Source organism: Pseudopodoces humilis, chromosome 11, assembly GCF_049639895.1.
Source record: "Pseudopodoces humilis isolate 2021_Gansu_Grassland_sample_001 chromosome 11, ASM4963989v1, whole genome shotgun sequence".
Classification (NCBI taxonomy): Eukaryota; Metazoa; Chordata; class Aves; order Passeriformes; family Paridae; genus Pseudopodoces; species Pseudopodoces humilis.
The window spans coordinates 14,769,510-14,789,112 of NC_142210.1; the positions used below are offsets into that span (position 1 = coordinate 14,769,510).

Below are 19,603 nucleotides of genomic sequence, written 5' to 3' on the forward strand. Positions count from 1 at the left end.
CTCGGCACGGCACGGCCCTCGGACGGGAGGTGGCAGCAGATGGCCACCGCCAGCATCTCCCGGGGACACACCGGAGCCGCGGGACAGAGCCTCCCGGCTCCCAGGGGCTGGGCAGGAGTGCTCCCCGAGAGCATCCGTGCTCCCGGGATGCGCCTGTCCCCATCCTGCCCGCTGGCTCCGAGTCCCCGGCCCATTCCACACGCGCCACACCCTGGAAATGATTTGCCCCAAGTTGAATTGTTTTTAAAACAGCCTTTATCGAGAAAACAGATGGCAGCAACTAGACAGCTCTGATTATTATTGATTAATGCAGGATTACAGTTGGCAATTGGAGATACTGGGAGCCGCAAAAATGAATATGGACATTAACCAGTGGAAGGGGGAAAAAATCATGGAGTAAAAGGATTCATAGAATCATTCAGGTTGGAAAGGACCTCTGAGATCACCTAGACCAGCCTTGGACCTAACACTGCCAAGTCCCCCACTAAACTGTGGCCCTATGAACCACATCTACAGTTTTTTAGAACAGTTCCAGGGAAAGAGGAAGACGTTATCCAAAACTCAACAGGCTCTCAACAGTCAAGAATCATGCTCAGATAACATAAGGATCCACAGATGTTTGGCCCCTGCATCATTTTTCAGCTTTCACCAGAATAAAACTCTGAAGTTTAAAAAAAAAAAATAAACAGTAACTGGAATTATTTTCCAGCAATCTGTAATTTCCATTTTCATCTGCTATCTTGAGAAATACCAACGGGAAATCAGACCAGCCCAACTGAAACACAGAGTCCCAGGAACTTGTCTCCCCTATATCCCTAGGGCCTTCCTTACATCAATAAAACCTGAAAACTGGCTGGATTTTGGAGCTCCTACAAGCCATCTCTCCAGAGCCACACAGGAAATTTGAGGATTTGGTCATAGCGCACTGGAACAAAGACACAAAAGAGTATAGATACCAGTACAAGGAATGGCTTGGGACACTCTGTAGAGCAAGCCCTACCTTTTGTCCCTTTTCCAGAGCCTGGAGCCTGAGTCTCTTCAATCTCTGTCCCCATTCAGATGCCAGTGCCACACAGCAAACATCCAGGCACCACTGGTTTAATTGGCTGCTGTAACACAAATGAAAGTTGAATTTGAAAGCAGTGATATTTGAAGTCACTCCTTCAACCATCCTTTTTTATTTTTGTGTGCCAGACCTCACTTCTGTCTCCTGGTATCTGCCCTTCCAACAGGAGAGGTTCACACACAGCTGTCTGCCAGAAGCAGCAACAGACAAAAACCAGCAGGCAGCTTTTATTTCCTCTGCCCAGAAAAAACATACCTGCTTCCTAGGGGAGCCCCCTAGGAAACATAATGGCCTGCAGAGTGCAGTACTAAATGGGAACTCAAAAAGTCACTGATATCGTATGCCCAGTGTCTCAAGGCATGGTTATCTCCACTTAAAGAATTTCTGGTGGGGTTTTTGGGGACCTGGGTTTTGGGTTTTCTGGCAGGTAAAGTGTGTGCATTTGTTTTGTTTATTGTTTTTTAGATCTCAAGCAAGGAAAATGATACAGTCTTGCCAAAAATCCATTAACTGCCCTTACCCTCAGAAAATACCATCGCATACCTAGGCTTGATCACATTTTCTGTCTCAAGGTAAGCTTAAGACTTTTGGCCCTATCCACAGTCAGTAGAAATGTTTTCACAGTATCTGTTTACACATTTAAAGGCTATTCACAATGCCCTGTCTCTCCACCCGCAGAAGAACCCTTCAGGTAGAAACCCCTTGATAGAACAGCAAATCACATCTGTTAGAATTTATTGGTTTTCATGGATCATTTTAAATGTAACAAAAGAGAGGGAAGCAGAGGGACAGATCTTGAACCCAGAAGCTATTCAGTAGTAATGGAAGTCACATAATCCAAAAGTGTGGTTTATTCTGTTTGCTTTTTTTTTTTTTAAAAAAAGCTGTAAAATCTATTTACTGAAGACTGTATTGAAGTAGAAGAAGTAGACTTGCCTGTTTTACAGGTTACTATGGAGACATCTTTCCCTTCATTACTCTGTAAACAGACCATGCTGCACAGAAGTAACAAGTTCTTATTTCTGGCCATTCAAAAATTGCCTGTGATTAGAGCATTTCACATGCTATGAATGAGTAAGTATCTCTGGGTAATAATTTCCTTAATCCCAAGTTTGGCCAAGGGAAACTGAACTGACCAAAAGTCAAAAATGAATGTCAAATTTGAATATTTTACAGTATTACAGTTCTACTTTTGAAGTCCCATCAGAGAACTGATGGCTTCATTTGCTACTAAGTTCCCAAAACCTTTCATATTTGTCCCCAGAATAACAAAGGCAAATCCCATCAAGCATAAATAATCAACGGCTTTTCCTCAAGCATGTTTCTAAGAAATGATTGTGAATTACTGTGCACACCATCAGAATATGAGAATGAAGGATATCAAAAATTGGCTCTCAATTCCCAATGGCCCCCAGGTCACAACCACTATATTTTTTTAAAACCTTTTTTTTTTTTTTTTATTTTAAATCATTACAGGTAAACTAATAGCTAAACTAAACAGGTAAACTAAGGTGTTCCTTAATCAACACCATGGCAACATTCTTATCTATGATCCATGGATCTCCAAAAATATGCCTTCAACTCAGCCCTTTTTATTTCACCAGCTCTCTCAAAAGGCCCAAAATGCAGCACCTGTCCATCTTGGCCTTTCATACAGCTTCCTCTATACCAACTTCTTGACACTTCACTGCAGTTTGCAGAAACTGTAAAGAATTTTTTATCTATTTCTATTGCTGAAACTGCAGTTTTCTTCTTTCTTTAAAGCTTCTGTAAATCAGAACTAGAAATACAACAGGCAAAGCTGCAGCAATGGGTGAGGATTGAAACCAAATGAGATAAGGTAGCAAAAGATCAACAAGTTAGAAGCAGACAACCACTGTAAAGGTGGCTCCGATGGAAAACTTACTTGTGTCAATCAAAACCTGAGTCACAAGTCACATATGGCCACGTACACAGCATTCCTGCTGCACACATGGGCAAAAGGAGAACCTCCTTTTAGAGAGATGGCCACAAACAGTGCTCCCACATAACCTGGGGACACTCATGGCAAAGGAACACAAAGTCCAAGCACTTCTGGTCATCAGAAAAGCTCAGATCACCAAGCAGGGACAGGACAGAGGAGGTCACTGTCAGACTCCATGAGGACATTACACATACAAACCAGACCTCCTGCCCTTCAAAACAGGGATGGCACCTGGGCAGATCTAAGTCATCTGAAATGAATCCTGCCAGACTGAATCCACAAGCATTTGGGGTCTCAGTACTGCAGGTACTTCCCCAGCAGCCAGTGGCATCAATGCCAACAGAGTCTTGTGCAGAACCTCATAGATGTTGTCTGTCCTTGTCATGGGGCACCAAAGTTACAGGAATGTAGCACATTAAGGTCACTGGTGAGGGAACCGGAGGCTATAGGTTAAACCCAAAGAAAATGCCTCCCCAAAAAGAATACTCCCTTCTTTCCTTTCCAGATGCATAGAGTGTCTGCTCAGTTATTTGCTTTGCAAAACCAAAGTTATTCCAATGCTATTTTTTTTTTTTTTTACATGGAAATATGGATGATTACCAGAAAAGCAAATAATTGGGATGGAGCCCAGTTGGATATCATTGAGGCAACTGAGTATGCCATGTGGAAGAGGAGAAGAGAGAGTTACACAGTTAGGGATTGTCTGTTGTCACATTTAGGATAAACATGACAAGCAATAGCTGCTTGTCCTCCCACTACTGAGGACAAACTAACCACTCACAGTCAGGAAAAAAATTGACATCTGGGTTTTCTCAGAAAGAGGTTTAGGAATCTGAAATAAGAAGTTTCTTGGAAATACTCCCTTTTCTACCCATATTCATATAAGCACATAAACACACAAGTTTATTTTTGAATTCCATCATGTTTTTCAGATTTTAAACCAAGCTAAGATACTTCCTTAAAATGCATTTTTATCTTCCTGGATTAAATTTGGATTAGTCACCTCCTGGGGGAGATGAGATGTCTCTTGGTCTATTCAGTTCTCATGTTGGAAATTACCCTCATTTTCATTACCCACACAAAGCAAAAACTGCAGTAGCCTAAAGCTCAAAAATATGACTGTGCCAGGTCAATCCTCACATTATTAATTGAAGAAAAGACAATAGAAAGATGAGGCTGGGTCAAGGCTGGGATAAGCACGCCTATTTTTTAACTCCATGTAAAGTACAGGGTTTCTCCATGTGAGCACACATGAAATATTCTGGCCATCTGGAACTGAGAAAGGTCAAAGTCTACCTCATCTGCTGTCTGGTCCAGGTATTTCTCCTGTCTAAAAACATTCTTTAGGAAAAAAAAAAACAAACAAAAAACCAACAAATTTCATTAGCCAACAGCCTGTTTCTATTTTTCTCACAGATTTGCTCATATCTGTCCCCATCTCAGATCATCACAACATTGTGGGTCAGGACACTGAAGTATTCACAAGGCAATATTGCAGATGTGAGAACAAATGAAACAAGAGTCCATGCCAGGTAATACACAGTATCCTATGCCTTAGCTCCACCAAGCAGTATAGAGAAGTGTAATAAAGAAAGAAACAGCAATTTCCAACAGGCACATTAGTCTTATTTAAACATAACACTATCAGGAAGCACTTTGGGATGCTGCAGTCATTTATAGAGTCAAGCATCCAGGGTTGAAGATTCCAGGATGGAAGAGCAGCCTTTGATCTACTGCCATTTTTCCCTCCACATCTCAGTATTCATGGCTCCTGTAATCATACTCTTGGAGCTACTGATACCCATTATGTCTCCAGTTCTTCCCAACAGCCAGATACAGGTCTACATTGAAAGAACTTCCACTCATGAGAAATTTTCAGAGAAGTGTCTAAGAAAAACAGGTGTTAAGATCAAATTCACTCAGTTGATAACTTTTACTTCTGGCCACAGCCCACAGCTGAGATTCTTCACACATCAAAGGCTCAGGGCACCAAACAAATTGGCAGTTTTGCAAGTAACAAATAACATGGGCGTACATCGTAGAACAGATGCTTGTGGTCTTCAGGGTGGGACTGACCAAAGAGAGCGATGAATAAGCAGCACTGTGAGCTTATGACTCAGATGCCATGTCCCTGCTGGCCCACAGCAACAGATTACTTGCCTCAAACCCAATTCTCTTCAGATGCAGCTTGTATCTTTTTCACTGAGGGCAGTGCTCTGAGCGCCTCAGGGAAGAAGAGACGAGGACATGCAGAACCGACAGTGAGAAAACACTCTGAATTATTCATATCACTCAAATAGCAAAATTAAAATTAAACTATCTTACATGACAAAGGGGGACATGCTAACAGTGAAGAAATTCCACAACTACTTTTATGTGCTACACAGTGAACTAAAGCTGGAATTAAACACTTAATGGTTAAAAGACTCACCTGTTTGTTCCCTCCATGGATAGTTCTTGTTTTTCCTACATTTACATCAAGTCTTTACATAACTGATGGCTTCATACCCAAGGTTATCTTCCTGAATCAAAATCTCTCCCATACTGGGAGCAGAAGAATAGACTGCTTCTAGCTTTTTAACTTGTTAATAATGAACTTGCTCTTGTCCCCTTCTCCCTCTGCAATACCTGCCTTGGTAAGTACACGGTTTTTGCATCAGTGTTCAAGTCAGTTTTCCGTGCTTGCCTGGACGGCTGTCAGGGCCAGTTTTTGAGGTACGGTCTCCTTTTGATAGCTCCCAACAAGCTGTGCTGGAGGAGAGCTGGCTCCCAAAATACACTTCTCTCACACTTGTTTTTCAGGGTTCTCCACTCAACAGTGTGGTAACGAGAGGCACTCCAGACTGGGTTTAACGCTACCATATGCTAGACAGCATGAGAATCCATACTGCAGGAGAGCAGCCGGTACATTTCCACGTTAACAGAAGCCCAATTGCAAATTGCATTTAGTCTCAACAGCTCAGTTCACTGCACACAGATGCCATGGGGGACTGTAAAGTTAGCAAGACGTGGGGGAGTATGGCTAAATTTTTCAAAAAGAGCCTTGGCTGATCTGATGCCACAGACATTTGGAGCTGATGCCATGGAAGAGAGTTGCTGTTGCATTTCTTTTGCCATAAATGAATAAGAATAATAACATCATGAGCCGTTTGTCAAATTACACTCTTGCCAGGCTGGTGATTGTCTGCTGATACAAACAGCGGCATCAGCACTGTCAAATGCTGATCTTATAACTTGACAGCAAGCATGTAAACGGAGTCAGAGAAGAGGAATTTACTCTTTCAAAATAAGTCAGCATGAAAGGAGATGAGTTTCTAGTCAGAGCAGTGTCTCCCTAGGCTGGCTGCAAAGGGTACCTCAGCTCTTACAGCAGACTTCACTTAACTGAAGGTACAAGACTAAATGAATGAACTGAGAGGAAAAACCTGCCCCACTGGATCCTTTCAGAACAGATACAGGAGGAGAGCTCTCCTCCACTTACTTGCTTGCATACGACTAAACAAATCAACTTGGCCTCTGTCAAGGCCTTTGCCACAGAAACACCTAGCTCAGCTCATCCTAATGAGCCTTCTAACAAGCAGACTACGCAGAGAGGCCAAAGACTTCTCACTGCCTGGCCTGAGCCACAGGGGCACAGACTCAGGACAAGGTAAAGATGCCTGGCAATTTTTGTAGGGATGATACAGAGGAGTGGTTTTGCTCCACAAAGCTCCTAGGCCAGGACTAATGCAGAGATAACTTGAGTACTTTTAAACATTAATTAAAACCACGTACACCAGAGCACAAGCACCATGTGTAAACACAGTCCTTATGCCATGGGATATATGCTTTGCTTCATGTGAATCTTCTAGTGCCTCCTCTTTCTCTCACCAGAAAGCATCACACTTTTCAGCTGCTTAGGTCAGTGCTGGTAAATGAAGTAGACAGTCTCTCAAAGTCTCTTTTTCCAGTCTAGCATCTCTACAAAGCATTCCCACATTCTTCCAGAACAAGGAAAAGCTTTCCCCACCCCTACTGTATAGCCAGTCTATAAAATTCATTGTTAGTGAAGGTCACCAAGTCAAATACTGCAGCTGGGTCATTTTATAGACATTAACAATCCCTGTAGCCATGAGAATAAAGATAAAAGTGATCTAAATCCTGCTCTTCAGGACATGAGCCAAATGTACACCACGGTCAGGAAGGAATTGCTCCCACACATGCATCACTTAAGGGATTGCACTGCCTATCAGGTTCATAGTGGGGTTAATTTTTTCCCTGCTTCTCCCACCATGTGTTACCAGAAGCCACAGGAGCAGACAGCAGGGTGCTGTATACCCACACTTCTGTAGTTGCACAGAGGAATGACCACCAGCCAGAAGACACAGGGCTCCAGGTTGCTCAGGCATGAAAGCAATTGCACAATTCCCTAAAGCTCTGCATCAGTGAGGTGGCAGCAGCTTCCATGCTGTGTGAGCTGCCTCATGCAGTTCCAGGAATCAAGTGCTATAGCTCAGCTTTACATTTCCAGCAACAACGCCGCTGCCAGGCAAAAGGCATTTTTCAGATTCTCCCTCTAAACACATTCCCAGGAATCTAGCATCCAATGGAAGAGAGAGAAAGAGATGAGCCATTTTCCCAGGAGGTCTCCTAATAAACCCCAAACAACAATAAAAAAAATATCATAGAGGAGCTCAGGATTCCAGACAGTAAGAAATATATAAGTTCTCTACAGCTCTGCTCACGCTACAGGATGGGGACTACAAACCTGTTGGCAGCCAGGGAGCCAGGAGGCTTTCATGAGGAACTGGGATGATCCATATAGGGCTACCAAATATCAAGCTTCCACAAAGAAGACTTCTTCCTACCTCCAAAGCACCTAAAGTGCATTAGTCACTTGCTTAGGGATGCTCAAGAGATCAGGATAAAGCTTAGTGAGAGCTCTTAATCCCACACCAATAGGAACTGCTGGCACAAGACATCCAAGTGGCCCAAGTTGTTGGAACCATCAGCAAGAAGCTTTGTATGAGAAGCAATCCTACTCAAGCAGGCCAGCTGCTGAGCTGGCTGGGAGTCAGCCATGGAGCTGGCTGCTTCTTGGGTGTCCCATGAAGCATAACAAATCCATTTAGACCTGTAAAGTAGACATGAAAGAAGGGACCAATTCCCAGCTGGAGCTGATTTCTCCCATGAAACTTGTTCCATGGTTCCAGGCAACCATACTTCTTAACATGAAGGTAGAAAATCCCCACCCTTTTATGAAGCTCTTGGCTTTCATTTTTCACTTCTTTTGTTATATGAATGGGTGGTTTACTCTTTCTTTCCACTGCTTGGAATACTTTGTGAGGTTGCTGACTCCTTCTTGCCCTCCAGCATGGATGGTCATGTTGTGTGCTGAGCAAGCCAAGGCCTACACTGATCCAAATGCTGAGGGTGAGCAATAGCTTAGTGGCCAACTCTCACAGTCAGCTTTCAGTGAGTCACACCTCATTACTCAGTCTTAATCACAGCTATCAGAGCTCTAACAAGGCACCCAGAAATATCACAGTCATATAATGGTGAGTTTAAAGCATGGTTAATGACCATCTCATTCCAGCCCCTCTCCTGTGGGCAGGGAACCTCCCAGCAGATCAGGCTGCTCCGAGCCACATCCAGCCTGGTCTTGAACACCTCTAGGGATGGCAAGTCCACAACCTTCCTGGGCCAGTGCCTCACCACCCATATAGCAAAGAATTTCTTCCTAATATCTAAACCTAATTTAGGCCTACCCCCCTGCATCTTACAGCCATTCTCCCTTGTCCTATCACTACATGCCCTGGGGACCATCCTCTCCAGGGATTTTTACCCTAAGGAATAACAGCATTTCTAGGAACAGCCCCTGTCCTGAATTCCAGAGGCATGAGGAGAAGTCAAGTGGATTCCTGAAGCTCACCAAAGAATTATTGCTCCAAGCAAAGTTGTGAAGCTGCAATGAACCCTCAGAGCATGCAAGATTGATTTATTTCCTATTACTGTGAGCAGTGGAGACCAGTCTCCCTTAGTGCTGTCTGTAGCATGGACACCTAGATTAGTTTAGGCATTACCAGTAAATTAAAAAAAACTAAGAAGTCTAGTCCTAACCTCCACTATGGAGATTCTCCTAGTAACAGGATCCACCCTTATTTCCTGTCCTGACCATGGTTCCTCCTCTTTCTCCCATTCACCAGTCTCCCTCCTCCCAGGCTTCTGCACAGGACTTTCCTTAAGATCTTCAATTGTTGCTGGAGGTTTTAAAGGTTTGGTCTGAGCAGCTAAACCAGGGAGAGGAACCAATGACCTTGGAGACTTCCCTGCTCATACCAACACCAGCAGCATAACTTTCTTTTCTGCCAAAACACAAGCCTACAGAAGGGCTTTCCTTCGACTTAGGGAAGACACATCTAACATGATCGTAAAAGGGTGGGGTTTTGGTAACGCATATACTAGAAAACAGAGAACTGTGTAGCTCATGTTAGTGTTTTTAGAAGCAAAATGTTGAGATAAGTATTTTCCACACTGTGGAAAAAGGCCCTGAAATTCAGTATTGTGGTTGAGAATATCTGCCAGGTCCTGGTCATGTCCATCTGATTGACATTTTCCATTTCATAGAGCCTGGCCCCACAATAAGCACCTTCATCTGGGAGCAACACCACCAAAGACAAACCAGTTCAGCTTCACCCATATTCCCATCCCAGCAGGAGAAATATCAGGAGGATTAGCTGGCAGACAATGAACACAATGAAACTGCTTTTCATTTTTTTTTTTTTTTTTTTTAGAGAAGAAATGCAACACATAGCCTTCCATAGACATGTCATGCAAGACATCTCCTTAAGACCATTGGGACCCCATGAACTTTGTCCTCTAAAGCCCAAGATCCTGCTCTAAAATATGGAACTTGAGGAGGACAATTAAACTTATTTTTGTTATTAACAAACAATTTCCAGTCTCCTCCAAAACAGCTGAACCACTTGAACTGGAACTTTCCAAAACACAAAGAAAGGAAAAACAAAACCAAGACCAAAATGAGAGAGAAGAATGACCTTTTGCACAGCAGGCATCAGCTGAAGCAGTTAAAGTCTGCAACCTGGGAGCTCTTGCAAACACTGGCTTCTCATGGAAAAGCCTTAACCTTGTTGGTGATCCTGATATCTCTACCTGTAATGCTATGCTGTGGAGACTGATGATCTGCTGAATGGCCTGCACTACAGAGTGCATACTCCTGCTCCATACTCCTGCTCCATAAAGGAAACATCCCAGGCCTGAGTTCCACTGTTGACTTAACTGCAGGTGCAAGGTTTTACTCAAATAAGAGCAATTCTGCCCTGGACAAGGTATTTCAGCTTGTCTACTGCACCATCACATCACCTAATTTCTCATTGCAGAAAGTCACTCTAAAGATTAGATAGGACTAGTCTGGGTGGCAGCCAAGCTTCCTCAGGAGGAGACAACTTCTTTTCAGAATTAAAGAAACAAACAACCCAAATCAACCAACCAACCAAGCAAGAAAATCCACCAAAAAAAAAAGTATGCCTGCCACTCTAGAATTCATGTCCTTTTAGCTTATTTACTGTCCAGGCACCATATTAAGAGCTAAAACTCAATTAGTACTTCAGAGCTTTTACTTGGCCTCTGCACCTAGTCTTTAAAACTTCCTTGAATTTTTTGCATATCCAAACTTTCCCTCTGAGTGGTATTCATACTCCAAAGGAAAATAAAATTGAAAATTGAAAAAATAACAAACACTACACACTAACTACAAAAACTCTTACATTGTCCAGCAAATGAAGGCTGTCTGCTTTGGGCTCTTGCTGTTTGGTACCTACAGACAGCAGCCGTTTTTCTCTTTGCCTGCTTCTGTCCACATCCAGACAGCTACAAAATACAGAGTGCAAATAATGACAAGTTGTACCTGAATATCTAGCAGAGAGCAACTCAAAATGGATCTTTTCTATGACTTAAGGGTGATGTACCTGCCATGCTTCAACAGAACAACTCCTTGACATCCATTTTGGGAGCTTTTTCAATACCGAGGAGGAGGAAAACCAACAGAAAACCCACAATGCAGAATGCATTTCATATTGTCCTTATTTAGGGACTGAACAGCCCTGTCCATGAGATATTTTATTTCAGGTTTCATCTACACCACTAATTCAACTCCCCTTGGTGAGTTCTCTGGCTTGGGACTTCTCTCTTATCTTACTGTTGTCTGAGCAGGCTACCAGATACCACCAGCATTACTAAACTGCTCTTACCTCAACACATCAGGTTTGCATTGTTTTCTCTTCTGTTCTCCTCTCCACCAGGCCAGGGGAGTCAGTGGCTGTGTGGTACTTGACTGCCAGGTGGGGTTAAATCAAACACCCTCACAAACACAGGCTTTCCTGGGGCAAGCTGTCTGATTATGCTCCATCTCCAGAGCACCCTACACCACTGCTCAGAAAGTCACAGGCCATACAAACCAAAAGCATGGAGCTCTTATCTCCTCAGTGGGCTAATCTTAGCTGGGGGTGGCAGAGGACATTCCTCCTGGGACAGCCTCTGGCAATGCTCCAAGTCAACAGATGTATGTTGGGCATTGCTGCACTGTGGACACATCACAAGCTCTAGACATAAAAGCAGCTAGCTGGAAATCCAGTGGACATCTAAGGGTTAATCTGCACTTGTTTGATTGTCAAACACCTGAGATATGACGACAACACATTGGCACACTGTAATTGCAACATATTATTAAGTACCTTCAGTCCCCAAAGGCTAAGACACTTTTGAAAAAATAATAAAGCTAATGCACATAATAGCCTGTGTCTTGTTATTTAAGAAACCTCTTCCCGGCATCAGACGTTGACAGAACGTGTAAATGCACTTTCTCCAATAACTATGCACAAGGAGCAGTTTGATGGAGTGCCAGAAAGCACAATGACTGTTCTACCTTAGCAATGTACTGAAGATGACATGTTCCCTTTAATTGCTTTATTCAAAAAGGAAAAAAAAAAAAAGCCATTTACTAAGTCCTAGCCTGGTCTCTCCCCTTGATGAGCAATTTTAGACTGCACATTGGAGCTTTTGTTTGTTGCTAAAAGACAGGGAGAAAAAGCATGTTTTGTTAAGTAATTTTAATTTTCATTTTTAATGGAAAATGGTTCAGAAGGGTATTTTTCATTATACTACGTGAACATTTGCATTATATACTCTGCTGGGCCTTCCCTTATGTGACTCAAGGTTGACAAGTTCAGGCTGTCAAACACAACCCTTCCCATCTAATAAATTACCCTACACCAAGATAGTTATAACTATTGACACAGACCAAGCTATACCTCTGAAAGTCAGAAAATACTCTTTACTTTATTGTCCTTGTTCTGCATTCTCACATGCATAATAGGAAAGTACTTCAAGAACTGCTTCCAAAATTCACTGCATTTTTACTGTCAAACTTCTTCCCACCTCCCTATATTAATAAAAAAAATAAATCAGGAATTCCTCTTCTTGTTTCTTCAAGAGAGAAACAGCTGTAATGACTTCATAGACAAATCAATGCCATTTCCAACAGAACAATTTCATTTTTTCCCCCTACTTCGAAAAATTAGAATAATTTCACAATGAGCCCTAGGGAACAAGCTCATGAAAATTCACAGAGCAGACAGCATGAGGAAAAGTGTTTGGTTATATATTTCAGGAGGCAGGAAATGGGCCTATCTGCTGCTCTCTGAGCAGTGAGAATAATTATGCATGCATTTTCTGCATCCCATAATCATTGTCACCACAAAGATGACATTTCATAGCTGAGTTGAGAATGTGTCTTTCCCAAAATTATTTTTTGTTTGGAAGGAGAAATTGTTCTAAATAGTATCTATGGAGGTTAGATATAGGAAAGCATACATTTGAGACTCGGACACTGTAGAGTCAAAACCCTATCACCAGTTGTCTAAATAATTCTATTGTTAATTCCACATCAGCAAAATGGTAACACATCTGTCTGTAGCAGAGTCCCAGGCTACTGGGAATTTGTTAATATTATAAATTGGTGCATTGATGTGAACTACTCAGACTGAGTCTGCATAGGGGAGCTCCTGTGGGCTTTGTAAAACCTTGGTCAGATTTGGAAGGGGACAACAACTCTCCATTGTTTGATCCTGGTGAGTGTCCAGGGCCCCAGTCATTTAGAATGTTGGTTTAGAATGACAGGTACTAAGAACAGGAAGAAATTAGAGCTGTGTTCCTCAGGTGCACCTCTCCTTCCCTCAGACAACCCAGAAGCAGTCACCTCTTAGCTCAGTGGTGAGGGATAAGACAGGAGGAAGAAGAAGCAGCTTGAGGCACAGCAGCCATTCCTTCCCCAGGAGTATTTCCACCCACTGGGTCCTGCCAGTACCAAAGATGCACCAAAGCCCTGCTATCAAGGGGATTACTTGTCCAGTTGCTCTGGCTCAACTTGCAGCTGGATTCTTACAGCAGAGAGGAGCTGCTCCAGAACAAACCAGCCTCACACACCTACCTATGCCTCTTCTGCACTCTGCTTTTCTCACTGGTTCCATGTTAGACCATGATAATCATCACACAACCACATCTCATCACCTTTTCTTACTGTAATGGTGCTAAACCTGCCTTACTGATTTTCCAGCTTGGGTAAAGATAAGCACACAGCTGGACCTTTAGCAGTTTCTCCATGAAATAAACTGGATTGAAATGTAGGAAGTCATGGCTGATTCTAATCATAAGTCTCTAGGTGAATAATTTAATTCGTGTCCCTTCTTCTGGTAGTCCTGACATCTTGATATTTTTCTTCAAGGGACTAGAACTCCAAAAAGTCTTATAAAAAGCTAATTTCTATTTTCATTGGGGCAGCAAGGTGGGGCCCTGTTTATGACATAGATTTTAAAGAGAAATGAGTGCAAATAAACCCTCACCTGTGGAAGAGATGTATTGTCATATTAGGCATGAGGACCTCATTAGTGGGCACTCTGGATCACAACACTCTTTTACCCAGTATTCCAGTGGGACCTTGACATTCTGATCCACACCAGCTTCTTTTCACAGTCAAAAGGTTTCTATGGGCTGACTGGCCTGCTATGCAAGAGCTCCGAGCAAACTTTAGTTTGCAAATGGCTCCTTGCAAGTAAGTAGTGCCTAAATGTTAATGCTGGGAACAAGTGCATGCAAAAGAGTAGTTTTCATTGCAATGAGGGTTGAAGATCTAAATTAGCCACAAGCCTGCCTTTGTCTGCCTAGCACACATAGATCAGATATCCTTGCTTCTCTGCTACATAAATACGTAGCAACTACTTGCAAATGCAAGGCACACTTTCCAAGTGTCCTGTGCAGTACAGTACACACTGTGCAGAGAACTGCTACCAAACTTCAAGCCAGGACAAACTGCTGGCTGGACAAGAAAGCAACATTTACCCAGCAATATGATGTCACTTGTGCATTTGGGGAAGGAACAGAAAAATCTTGATTTGTTCTGGCTACAGATGAGGACGCAGCTTGAAATTAATTGATCGTAGGTACATTCAAAGTAAAAGCTTGATCCACTTCCAACAAAATCCAATGGCAAAACTCTGGTGCAAACACTGAGCATGCCAGACTTTCTTCCCAAAGACTTCAGCTCACACTTTATTGTTTAGAAGCAGTCAGACCCTCCCTGCCACATTGCTAGGGAAGTTCTGATCAGCCATTCAGACCTGAGCTCCCTCAGTGGTGGGGATTGGAAGAGGAAAAAATAGGCTGATGAGTAAAAAGTTTTCTTTGTTTGAAAATTTAGATTAGAGAAACAAATTAATTAGGATGAAACTTGTGTGAAGATCCTTCAGCCAGGAATGCACTCCACAGGTTGTTCTTTTTTTCTTTCTGTATGGTCTCTACTATCACAGCATCTCAGCGTTTTGGAACCTCACATCATACACAAGCTTTGAGGCATGAGGATGCTTGCTGCCCCCTTTCAAGAGCTATATCTGTGCAGAATTAGACTCCTAGGTGCTCTGACAGTGGTATTCTGCAGGACAATCCTTTTCTCTTGCATGTCCACTCTTTGTTTTCTGCAACACTCTTTTTCCTACTCTTTGCTTTTTGCTTTTCCCCACTGATACCTTACACTCGGCTCAGAAAGCAAAGCTCAGCCAGTCTGCTTTACTGCCATTTACGATCAATTTAACTTCCTGGCTCTGGGGCACCTTTTGCTGGTCTTGTGATCACTGCCACACAGTTCTGTTTAAATCCAGAATAATTTGATTACGTGGAAATTAAACCATTGTTCTTTTGATGACATTAAACCAAAGTGCTGACAATTGGAACTATCATTCCAACAAAATGGTCAGGAATATCCACGTTTGTCATTCAGATTAAGAGTGTTCAATTCATAAAAAGCTGAAAGATGAGTTCCCAAAGTACCAATGTCACAAAATTGGAATCCAAGTGTGTTTTCTTAGAGCTACTTAATAGAGAGAAATGTCTTTATTTAGCACCTGTCATCTCAAGTTCCCAAAATGCTCTCTCAAAAATTAAGTTTCCTAATAAGCCTTCCTAGCCAGACATCAGGCTCCAATTTACAAGGGGTAAACTTGTTTAAGGTCACCCAGCATGGGAAAGAAGAGCTGGGAAGCAGCTCCAGGAATCCAGAGGACCACACCCCTCACTAGCCACTAGACCACACAACTGTCCCCATTTCACTTGAGTCATTATTAAGCAGGCTAGAAGAACACTGTGGTTTTATTTTATGTCAGCTGAACTCTTGTATTAACATTTTACTGTCTCACTGATGTTTTGCCTAGAACATTCTGTAATCCACAAATTAATATGTGAAGAACATCCAGTACAGTTTGGACGAATAAAAAAAAATTATCCAAATGGCAAAGAAGTTTTGATTTCCAGCAGTTTCATAAATCAGATGTGCTGGAGGAAGAAGGTTCCTTATTTTATCACACTTAGCCTTTTGTGTTGCCAGCAAAACTGCTGCCCTTCCCAAAACCAAGCAGAAACCCTATTGTTGCGGCAAACCCCATCTGGTCACATGGAGAACTTAAAACCTCATGGCATTCTGTTTCACACAGAAAGGGAGTTCTGCTCCAAATACATGACAAGAGCCAAAAATAATTTTGCTTTACCTATGCAGAGTATCTGAAGTTTTTGTTGCCTGCTCTTATTCACCACTTCATGTTTTCTGTGATCCTGCCTTTAGCTTCTGGGATAAGGGTTTCTCTGTCCTGCAAATTCTGCCCTATTCTCATTTTTTTAAAATCACTTTGTTAAAGGATTCTTCTAGGTGGAAGCAGATACTCCCCTTCTAAGGACAGATCCGTGCTGCACACAATGCAGTAAAGTGCAAATCTAAGGCAAAAACCAATTCCAATTCAGAAACTCTGAGCAAGGTAGCAGGAAACTTGCCCAGGCTTGGATTGGGCACAGGCCCTGCTTGTCCAGAGTATATTTAGGGAGGTCAAGGAAGACCATCACTGCTCCCAAAGTCCAATGCTTCAGCCTGAGCTGGAGAGTCAGCATGGAGCTAGACAGAGCACAAATCCTAATCTGAACAGAATTATTTAAAATGTGCTCAATGCAAACTAATCAGTAACCACCCCCCACCTGCCGGATGCTTCTCCCCAGCACGGCCAGGCACTGCCCGCTGGAGCTCTCCCAGTGCTGAAGGCTCCAGGCACACAGCTCCAGGCAGGAGCAGAGCACAGCTGAGAGTTAACCTGGAGTGAAGCTGAGGGAAAAACACAGGTACAGGGCTGAAACGAGCCTTACTGAGACCAACTGACACTGATGGAAGGGGGAATGCCAGCAGGGAGCGTCTGTATTGCTGGCATGAGATAGGTGACAAGGGTGCTACATGTCAAGGTTTTGAGAAAAGCACCTCCTTTCTACTCCCCCAGAGCCTTTGCTTAATAAAATGGTGCTCTCCCTCTGCCTCTCCTTGCAAACCTAAGAACAGTGTAAAATTCCCCATGATGATAACAGTTTAAGGGAAACAAAGCCTGGTCCCTCTGGTCATTAGAGATATTGCACCACTTCACCCAAAAGCAGTTCACCTTAGCATCCTTGACCAGCTTCCAGCTTGGGTTATCAGAGCCTGCACACCTAAATTCAACCCTCAGCAGTAATCAGAGTGGCTGTCCTCCTTCATCCTTCACAGGTAAACACCATTCTGGATCACAGCTGCAGACAGAAGAGAATGTGTCACTTGTGCCTGGACATCCAGCACTTTGAATGGGCTTCAGGCACATCTAGAATGGAAGAAGCTAAAAAAAAGATCAGAAGGTCAACAGGAGGTAGTTTTAGCAAACGTCTAGTAGGCATGAGCACAACACAGCTGTCATGGCCTTACCCAGAGAACAGGGACAGTTTGTGGGTGTCCTCTTTAACTCACCTGGAATGACAAAACTGAACTTTGATGTCCCAGACTGAGGCAGCAACTTCCTTAGCACACACAACATAGATTTTATTTTCTCTGTCAGCATAACTTCTTGATCCTTTATGATCACCCACAGATTGATGTAGAAGTGATCCCCACGAGACCAGTTCTCATTCTGTGCCCTGGCTGTTATTTTTCCCAACGTTACCATGTCTTTGAGGCCACTTCAAGGATCCAGCAGTGGTTGCACACTCAGTGCTGGGTTGCTGCAAGTTTGGATTCTGCCAGACTGCGCCTTACTCCAGAAACAGTATTGCTAAGTGCAGTAGCCAGTGGGCTAATGCTGGGTTTGTACTGCACAGGCTCAGCCATCAGATTACCAGGTATTTATGCTGCTTTTTACTGAGGAAAGCAAAAATATATGGAAACAAGTTTTAGCACTCTTGGGCCCGTAATAGCATAACTACAGTAGGATCAGGAGAGGGTAACCTAGTGTCATATGGGATTGCATCTGTAATCACTTCTCCAAATAGGAAATGTCATAATAGAAACTGTTTTAATAGGACAAGCACACTGCAGAGATGCCTGTTTCACCCATCAAAATATACACTCAGGGAAAAGACAAAATGACCTGCTCCAGCTCTGGTTATTATGAGGTCTCAGAACATAAGCAGCTACCCAAATTACTGTGTATATTACTATTGTGCTTAGAGGCTCCACTGGAGACCTTAGCTGCACTATAATTAGACCTGCCTAATATAATCAAAGCTGTTCTACGAGTTCAGGGGCTACTCCCCACCAAGTGACAAGCTAAGACTGAGTGTAGCAGAAGTGACACAGCTAAGCCCTTTCTCCAAAGGCTTACAGCCTGGACAGGCAAGGTAGACAGAGACAGATGGGCAGAACAAGGTAAGGGAGAAGGAATGTTTTAAAGCAGTGTAGTGTAAGTGATGGTGATGTCACACGACTCTGGGGACAAGCGATAAAGACCTATAAGGACATGCCCCAGAGGGCTCAGACTCAGAAGAGGATCAGCACTGTGGAGAGCATTACTGCTGGGTGTTACTGCAATCCATCGAGGCGACAGAGGGAATCTGGCACTGAGGTAAAGCCCACTAAGTGCCAGGGAAACCTGTGCCAATGACTTTGTAAGGACACAACACATTACCTAGATGAGCAACGGCTGCTTTGCTTATGACACTGGCAAAGGGCAGCCAGCACTGGCAAGGCACATTAAAACAAAGTGCACAAATACTTATAATGTGATGCAGCCTCTCGATGCAGCCTCTCAGCTCCTCTGCTAATGTCTAGGTGCACAGTCCTTCCAAGCATGCAGCTGGGTGCAAAGGAAGCTCCAGCAGAGGTTATGGATTTCTGTAGGCTAATGACACAGTTGAAACAGATGAACTTGAGCTACTGCTTGCAGAACAGCAGCATCCAAAGGTTTGGCCCAGAAAGCAAATTCACTGCACTACATTCTGCAAATAGTCAGCAATGTCAAACTCTATTCAAAAGAGCTTAAGATTCAAGTAAATAAGATAAAGACAAGGTCATAGACATGTTTCATGACTTGCCTGTGGTCATGTCTCATTGACAGCCTACCTGAAAACACAGCTAAAGTCTCCTGAGCTCCAGCCTAACATGTAATCCAAACACCTCACCTTCTCTTTAGCCAATACTTCCTTCTCTTGAACAAATCAGGCCATAGAGAAGACACTTCAAGCTACAGTACAGCCTTTCCACTAAAAACAAACACATTTAAAGACACCAGCAACTATGTTGCTTCATCTACTATCAGCTGACAGCTAATTTGCTATTTTTTTCCAAGTATCTATTTGCTAGTCAAACCTCCAAAAGAGCTGAAAACCATAGCACCTCCTTCTGCACACCAACATGTTCCTTCCCCCTGGGACAAGATCTGTTTCCAGCATGGTGATGAAAAGCTGTGTCTGTAAAAGCTCAGAAGTCCAATTCTTCCTGCTCTTGTCAGTGGCAATCAGTAAGGTCACTGCAGCATGAGCTTCCACTGAATGTGTAAAGGCATTCAATTAATCTTTGTTTGCTGAGAACTCAGGGAATTTAAGTAAGGTCAAAGAGTTAAAAGAGATCAGGAGACTCCACACTCTCACTGACACAATACTTCCTGAAGAGCTGACATGGACATATAAGTTACTCCACTGACAAAAAAAAACCCCAAAAAACAAAACCAGGTTTTTTTTTCAATCAACACCCT

General features: G+C 43.0%; 1 long non-coding RNA gene across 1 annotated transcript in view; it reads right to left on the minus strand.

The window, feature by feature from the left end:
- Positions 1-363: 363 nt before the first annotated feature.
- LOC148183603 (uncharacterized) overlaps positions 364-19,603 on the minus strand; it is a 41,838-nt gene continuing 22,598 nt past the window's right edge. Inside the window, exons 4-6 of the long non-coding RNA XR_015773463.1 lie at positions 17,048-17,174; positions 1,001-1,109; positions 364-925 (exon numbers count right to left, since the gene is read on the minus strand). This is a non-coding gene — a long non-coding RNA (uncharacterized LOC148183603). The remainder of the gene's footprint in view (positions 926-1,000; positions 1,110-17,047; positions 17,175-19,603) is intronic.